Here is a 7,620-nt window from a genome sequence, read left to right on the forward strand (position 1 = left end):
AAAAATGCCAAACAACATTAGCCATCATGAAAGTACAAATCAAAACCATAACAGGAGCCAGGGATATTGCTCAATACCTGCTTGGCAAGTGTGAGGTCCTGAGTTCAATTCCCATTATCAAAAAAAGTAACAAAAGGAGTTACTCTTCCTTGAAGTTCCTACATGATTAGCTCCAAAGTTTAACTCCCCAGTAAATTTGACTGTACTTATTTTTTCTGTGGCTATAACAAAAGACCTAAATCTGAGTTTATTTACTGAATAGTTTAAGAGGCTTAAAGCCCAAGATTGGAAGTATCCATCTACTTAACCTTTAGTGAAAGCCTCATAACAAATGACACAATAATAGTGAAAGATGTGCAGAAGAGAATACATGGTGAGCTCATTTGGGGAAAAAAATTGATCTTGTTATAATGCCACATCCAGTGCAGCTCCTGAGAAACTCCTATGGGGAGGACCATGAAGAAATAAATGCAAGAGTGAAAATTCAGAATGCCCAGGTCAGGTGCAGCCTTCTCTCTTGGTGAAGAAAAGAAGCCACCCAACAACTGCAACGCATTTATTTGTATACATAGCAGGTTGATGTCAGGTGAAATCCTTCTGCCTAACAACTTGTTTGCCTAACTCCCTTCAGGTGCCTTGTGTTCCTGGCGCTGGATCAACTTGTCTATCTGGCTTGCCTCTGGTGCCCTGTGTTCTCATCCCTAATGCTTCATTTTCTTGAAGCTAGCCTTACCCTATCCCCACACAGGTGACCAACCTTCAACTTCAGCAACTCCCACATTATAGTTCAGAACTACATGTCCTCCAAATTCTTAAGTTCAAAGGCAGATGTTTTAGAAGGTGATTGAATCATAGGGCACTATTCTCATCAGTGGATCAATCCATTGATGAGTTCATGTGTTCTTAGGGGGTGGGCCTTAGAGGAGTCGGTCACTGTGGCCATGACATGACCTGGAACAGTGTATTTTTCTCTGGCTTGTCCCTTTGCCTTCTCTGGTTCCTAAATGCCCAGGGTGAGCAGCTCTCTTATGCCAGGCCCTTCTACCAGGCTGTTTCTGCCTTAGAGTCAACAAACCATGAATTGAATCCTCTGAAATCATGAGTTAAAGTAGACTTGTCCTCCACTGAGTTACAGATACTTTGTCCCAGCAATGGGAGAGTGACGAACACAGATCTCTAGCCCACCCAGTAGCCACGTTTAAATGTGTCTGTGGGAAAAGTTAGTTAAGATTTTTCTTAAAATTGTGCCAAGAATAGGATTCATGAGAGAAAAGTGATGACATGCTTGACTACAAACAAACCTTAAATATTTATGTAAGATACTAGAAATATAAGACAATAAATTGTCAAAAAAAATTCGTGAAACTAGGCATTAATATTCATATTGTATCAAAGTACTCAATAAAATAAGTATCCAATTTCATATCAATATATAATGGGCCAGGGATATAGTATCTGACACCAAAAAAAAAAAGAAAAAGAAAAAGAAAGAAAGAAAGAAAATTTACTCAATCTCTGTTGCTACTGTTGTCAAGTATGACTTGCTTTTCTCTAACACTGAAACCTTTGCCAATAAGTTCTGTAGACTTTTGATATTTAGCAACTTACAGGCTCCAACCAATTCAAAGAAGCCCCAGAAACACTTGCCATTCTTCTTCTGACCTCAAAGTAAAATATTCTTGGCCTTATATAAGCAATTTTAATCCCCGGACCTGCCATGCCAGCCCTGCCCCAGGGGTGCACTGAGACAGCAATTGAGACTGGGCATGGTGGCACACACCTGTAATCCCAGCTCTTGGGAGGCTGTAAACAGGAGGATCACTATGAGTCCAATCTAGTAGTGAGACCCTGAACACCCTGTAGACCCTTCCCTAAAATACAAAAAAAAAAAAAAGCTCTACTCTGTGTCTCAATAAATTCTACACACACACACACACACACACACACACACACACACACACACACAAACTATATTACCTGGCTCCTAGGTTTTACCTTCTGTTTGGGTCCAGCCAATCTAATATATCAACCAAAGATGAGAGGGAGAGAAGAGAATAAGCTAGAATATATGTTCTCTACTTTTACCCTGTTCTTGTACCGTGGCTCTGGTAGAGTCTGGTCCCTCTGTGACTGCTTCCTCTGTCAGATAACTCTACCACAGGGCTTTTATAACACCCATTCCTTTGTACATTTGAGACTCAAAACTCTGTTTTTAGTCAATGATGTTTCTAGCTTCTGACTTCCTTGACCTGTCTTGTGGGAAGCTTTAACATTTTTAATGCCCTATGAACTAGCCCTTTCATGAAATTCTTTCACAAATCCCTTCAACTGTGTTTTCTGTTTCCTGGAGTCCCTGACTGAGGGTGAATTAACACAAGTTTATCAAAATTTGACAAGATACAGAGACTATAGCCTCTATGTTGGCTTGGTGGGAAAATCTGACTATCACAGTGATCGTTAAGAGAGATAATACATCTCCCCACTTACACCTTCAGAGGAAATGAGTCAATGAGCTTCAGCATTATACCTGGATAGCATTAAACTACTGTAATTCTTCATAATCCCACTGCCCTGGAAGTTCTAGGAGTCAGTAAAGTCTTATTGAGCTTAGCTGAAATTTTCTGACTCTTCAAAAAAGCCTATCTAGAAGTCCTTGAAATTTTGACAACCATCAAACTTAAGAGGGTATAATACTGAATAGAAACAAATTTATAATTATAGATGAACTTTTTTTAAAAAAAAAAGCTATTAGTCAAGATTTTTCCATAAGCTGGCTGGTTCCATAATAGCCATAAATGATAGATTATTCACTTTTCCCTAAAGTCCTATGGCCTAACCAGATACTTTTTTGTCAATTCTAAGTTCTTTAATATCTTAATATAACCCATTTCTTTTTGTCTTTTTGAGACAGAGTTTCACTCTGTAGTTCAGGCTAGCCTAGAATTCACTTTTTATCCCAGGCTGGCCTTGAACTCAGAGCTATCCTTTTGTCTCAGTCTCTTGAGTGCTGGGATTATGGGTGTGCACCAATTTTTTTTTTGCACCAATTTTTTTAAGCTGCTCAAACTATCTAGGTTCCAGAGCCCACAAGGCCTCTCCATAATGGGAACCACCACAAATAAAGGCTTAGAATCAGTTGCGGTGAACAGGCACACTGGAGGTCAACAGTGGGAGAGAACTATCTGAGATTCAACTGAACAAGCACTTGGTAACAAGTAGACGACCCAGTGAATTTACTCATGGACATTATGATGAAGCAGAGACTAGGTATCTGTGGGAATATAAGTGTGAGAGCATGTGCTTAATTTTAAATCCCCGTGGGCACATATGCTTTTAAAATGTCTATGGCACACTTACATAACTTGATTATATATTACGTTACAAAGAGCTCAGTAAATTTCAAAAGGTAGAAATCAATGCTCATTTTAACACCACATATACCAAAATTGGAAGGACAAAAATTATTACACCACCTGCACAAAGATGACACATCCCTTCATCCTTGAAGTGTGCTATGACCTGCAGGAGGACACCCTACCTGGTAGTCCTGAAACTGAAGCTTTGCCCACAACCAAAAGGAAAATGTTCTGCTTCCACCCAGCACCATACTGGGACCAGACAAGGAGCAGCCCATGTAGGTAAGGATACATCATGGTTGATATTTGCAAGTGAAGAGTTATAGAGGCTATACGTCCACTTCCTAAAGAAAATAACTAAACATGGAAGAGCACTACTCACACAGAGCAGTTTTTCATCAAAGTAAGTTACAACTGAAATTGATGAAAGTAGGAAGAAAAAACATTCTAAGCACTTGCAAATAAATACTTCTCTTATGAATGTCTTGAGTCTTTAAATGTAACTTCTTCCCTCTATGGCATAATTGGAAAGAAGTCACTGTCATCAAGAAGAGGAAGTCATGGCCAGGGAGATGGCTCAATGGAATAAGCACTTTCTTAGCAAGCACAAGGGCCTGAGTTCAATCCGCAGTTCCACCAAAAAAAAAAAAAAAAGAAGTGCATATTACTAGCTGTCCAAAGAGGTAAACAGAAGATCATTTGTAGCATTAATATTATTTTAAAGTGAGAATGATTTATGACATAAAGTAAAAGAGACATGAAAAGATTGCTAATAATAAAGCAAAAAGAAGTAGAAAAAATTCATATATAGAAGGTCACAAATTAAATGACTTACAGAAAGCCAGTAAGTATACTTGAGTTTAAGTGGAAAGTACTACTTCTTTGAAGTGACAAATAATTGGATCATTTTGCACAAGTTATCCCGAGGGAGGAAAAAATGAAATAGAAGGAAAAGGAAAACCACAAACACAACTAGAACGATGAAAAGTATATATAAACACAGATAAAATAAGTTGCTAGTTTAATACGATATTATGACAATTTATAATAATAATTTGAAAAATCTGAAAGGAGATTATTTTTCACACTTTCAGAGGAGTACTCTCCAGTCTTCTTCACATCAGAGCATAGTTTAAAAATGTAATGTTTCCACAGAATAATGGTATGCAGGTATAGACCATGCCGAGAGGCAACAGGCATAAAAACTGCTTCTAAACACATCCGTAACCCAGACATGACAGATTGGTTGGGAATTATATTCTAAAAGATCCAGTCACTGGGATGATCATTGCCCTACCAAGGAAGGAGCTGAGAGGGTGACAGTGAGGGAAAAAAGTGAGGCTGGCCAGATAGCTCAGCAGACTAAAGGGTCTGTTTAGGCAGAGCGCAGCGGCTGGAGTTTGATCCCTGGTATGCCATGCTGGTCCCACCCCTTGGGCCCACTGACACCGCGATTGAGACTGGGTGTGATGGTGTGCACTTATAATCACAGTGCTTGGGAGGCTGAAAACAGGAGAATCACTACGAGTCCAATCTATGTAGTGAGACCCTGTACCATTCTTTTTAAAAATGAGGAAAACAATGTAGAAATGAACAAAATTACCACTGGTAAGTATGATCTAATTAACTTGATGCAAAAAAAAAAAAAATGAGGAAATGGTAACACAAAATTTTTAAGAAGAAAGCGACCCGGGTTTGATGCCCAGGGCCCCTGAGTGTGCCATGCCGGCCACAGCAACCACATGTAGTCCTAGCACTGGAGAGGCTGAGACAGAAGAATCACTATGAGTCCAAGCTACATAGCGAGACCCTGTGCCAAATAAATAAATATTTTTTTAAAAACTTAAGAGTTGGGAAAAGCTCAGGGAAGCTCTAATTTGAAAATCAGTGGATAAAGCAGAAAAAGAGAAAAAGGTATGAGAAGTGATTATCGAAAAAGATTAGATGAGGACTTGTCTGTTGATGGTTAGCCGATCTCTTTTTCTACTTCCGCTGAGCAGAAAGTCACAGTCTCACTTCCCAGGAGACTAAAGGATGAATGTGGGTATTAGGAACAGAAATTCAGGCTAGTTTTCTACGTGCAGTGGGAAGACCAGGATGGATAGTTTACACCAACAATTAAAAAACATTGAAAACTCTCTGCCCCAGGTTGAGGGAAGTATGCACACCCATAATCCCAGCAGTACTAAAACCCATCATCCTAGTGTTGGATCACCCATAATCCCAGTGGATCATGAGTTAGTCACAAACTCTATAAGACCCTACCCCGTGACTGCATGAGGCTTTAGGGGAACAACTAGACACAAACCATTAACAGGAGCCCATAACTTGTTACAGGTTGCTTCATATGTTCCAAGTGGAACTACAGGACTTAATGTTTGTCCTTCTGGATTTTGGACTTCTTTTGGCCCCAATGCTTTGTATCCTGCTGCTTATACCTTTTGAAATGGTAATGTTTTTCTTGTACCATTGAATGTTGGAAGTGTTTAACTCTTCATTTGTACAGGTGCTTACAACTAAGAGTTTGCCTTAAATCTTGGAGGAAACTTGGGACTTGGACTTCTCTGCAATGCTAAAAATGTTAGGATTTTGGCAACTCGTAGAGATGACCTAAAATGCCTTTTGCACAAAAGGATGTGCATGAGTCTTTGAGGAGGTGCCCAGGGGAAAAATCTCATGGTTCTAATGTAATACAATGGCCAAGTTATAAAATTTTAATAAGCATGTCTATGTACCTGGAAACTGGTTTAAGGAAATGTCTGGTTGCCAAACTGATGAGGGGTGGATTATACTGGTTGATACATTGTGTCAACTTGAGAAATTTAAAAGTTTAAGTGACTTGGCAGAGTGCCAGGGTTCTCAGTTTGCAAACATCTTCATCCTGAGCAAGAGGAGGGCATGGATATTGTGTAAGTTCTACACCCCTAGCCTCAAGGCCTCTGGTTTATGATATAAGGAGGGGAGAGGCTGGCTAGAAGCCCCAGCTGCTGCCCTGCCCTTTGCTCTTTGCTGTTTTCTGCTGCCATGAGCTGCTGCTCTCTGCTATGTGCCACTCTGCCTGGGAGCCAGTTGAGTATAGACTGAAAGCTCCACAAACTGTAAACTAAATAAACCTTTCCTTCCTTAAAAAAAAATTGAAAAACTATTGACACATTTGACAAGCAGTATTCTCCTCCAAACAATGAAGAAAAGCTCATCAGAAGCTATATCCAGTCTGGTAACCTGAACAATTAATTTGAAGATAATATCATGTAATACAGCAACCATTGTTGAATTCCCCTTACTTTGCTTAGTGAAATTTTGTTTTGCTTCTAATGCTGTTCTTTTTTCTATCACTATTTTGTATTCTTTTAAAAAATAAAAAATTAGATTAAATTTAAAAGAAAGCTATGTCTATAGAACAATCCAGAACTATCAAGTATGTAAGAAAAATCTATGCCTTGAAAAGCAAACTCAATTTCATAAGCAAAAAAAAAGTAACTAATAAACAAATCTCAACACAGTAGACCTTAAAAATTACTTCAGCTAACATAATCACATATTACTGAGTAAATGAGGTCTCCATTAAATAAAAAATACTTTAAATTCTTCGTGATTTAAAGACTTCAAAACTTCTTAGGTCATTGAATAGATCTGGGTCATGGTTGAAGAAGGAATTGATGGACTAGAAAACTAAATTGAGTGATTCTCTCCCAAGACTAGTATAGAAGAAAAGACTAAAAATGTCAGGACAAAAGCTGATATGTGAAAGATACGTACACAAATGCAATTTCTACTTAAGAAGAACTGCTAAAGGGACAAAGAAAGACAATGGAAAAGAAAGCCAAAGACAATCTTAAGAAAATTTCACGCAACTGAGGGCTTTTATGTTAAGTAAAATAAGCCAGACACAAGTAAGCAACTACCACATAACCTCATTCATTTATGCAAACTAAAAGGTCTGCTTTTTAAAGGAATGGAACAGAATAATGGCTATGAGAGACTAGGAAGGACAGGGAGAAAGGAGACAAAAAGAAGTTAGTTAGGGGATAACAAACATAGCTTAAAATAATGTGTGATATGATTCAAAATAACTAGGAAAGTTTCCAACATAGCAATGATTACTCTCTGAGAAAATAGAGGGGATATAGCCTAGCAGCACAGTGCCTACCTGGCAAGAAGAAGGTATTAAGTTCAATTTCCACTGTGTGTGTGTGTGTGAGAGAGAGAGAAAGAGAGAGAGAGAGAGAGAGAGAGAGAGAGAGAGAGAGAGAGAGAGAGAGAG

Source organism: Octodon degus, unplaced genomic scaffold, assembly GCF_000260255.1.
Source record: "Octodon degus isolate 3935 unplaced genomic scaffold, OctDeg1.0 scaffold00302, whole genome shotgun sequence".
Lineage (NCBI taxonomy): Eukaryota > Metazoa > Chordata > Mammalia > Rodentia > Octodontidae > Octodon > Octodon degus.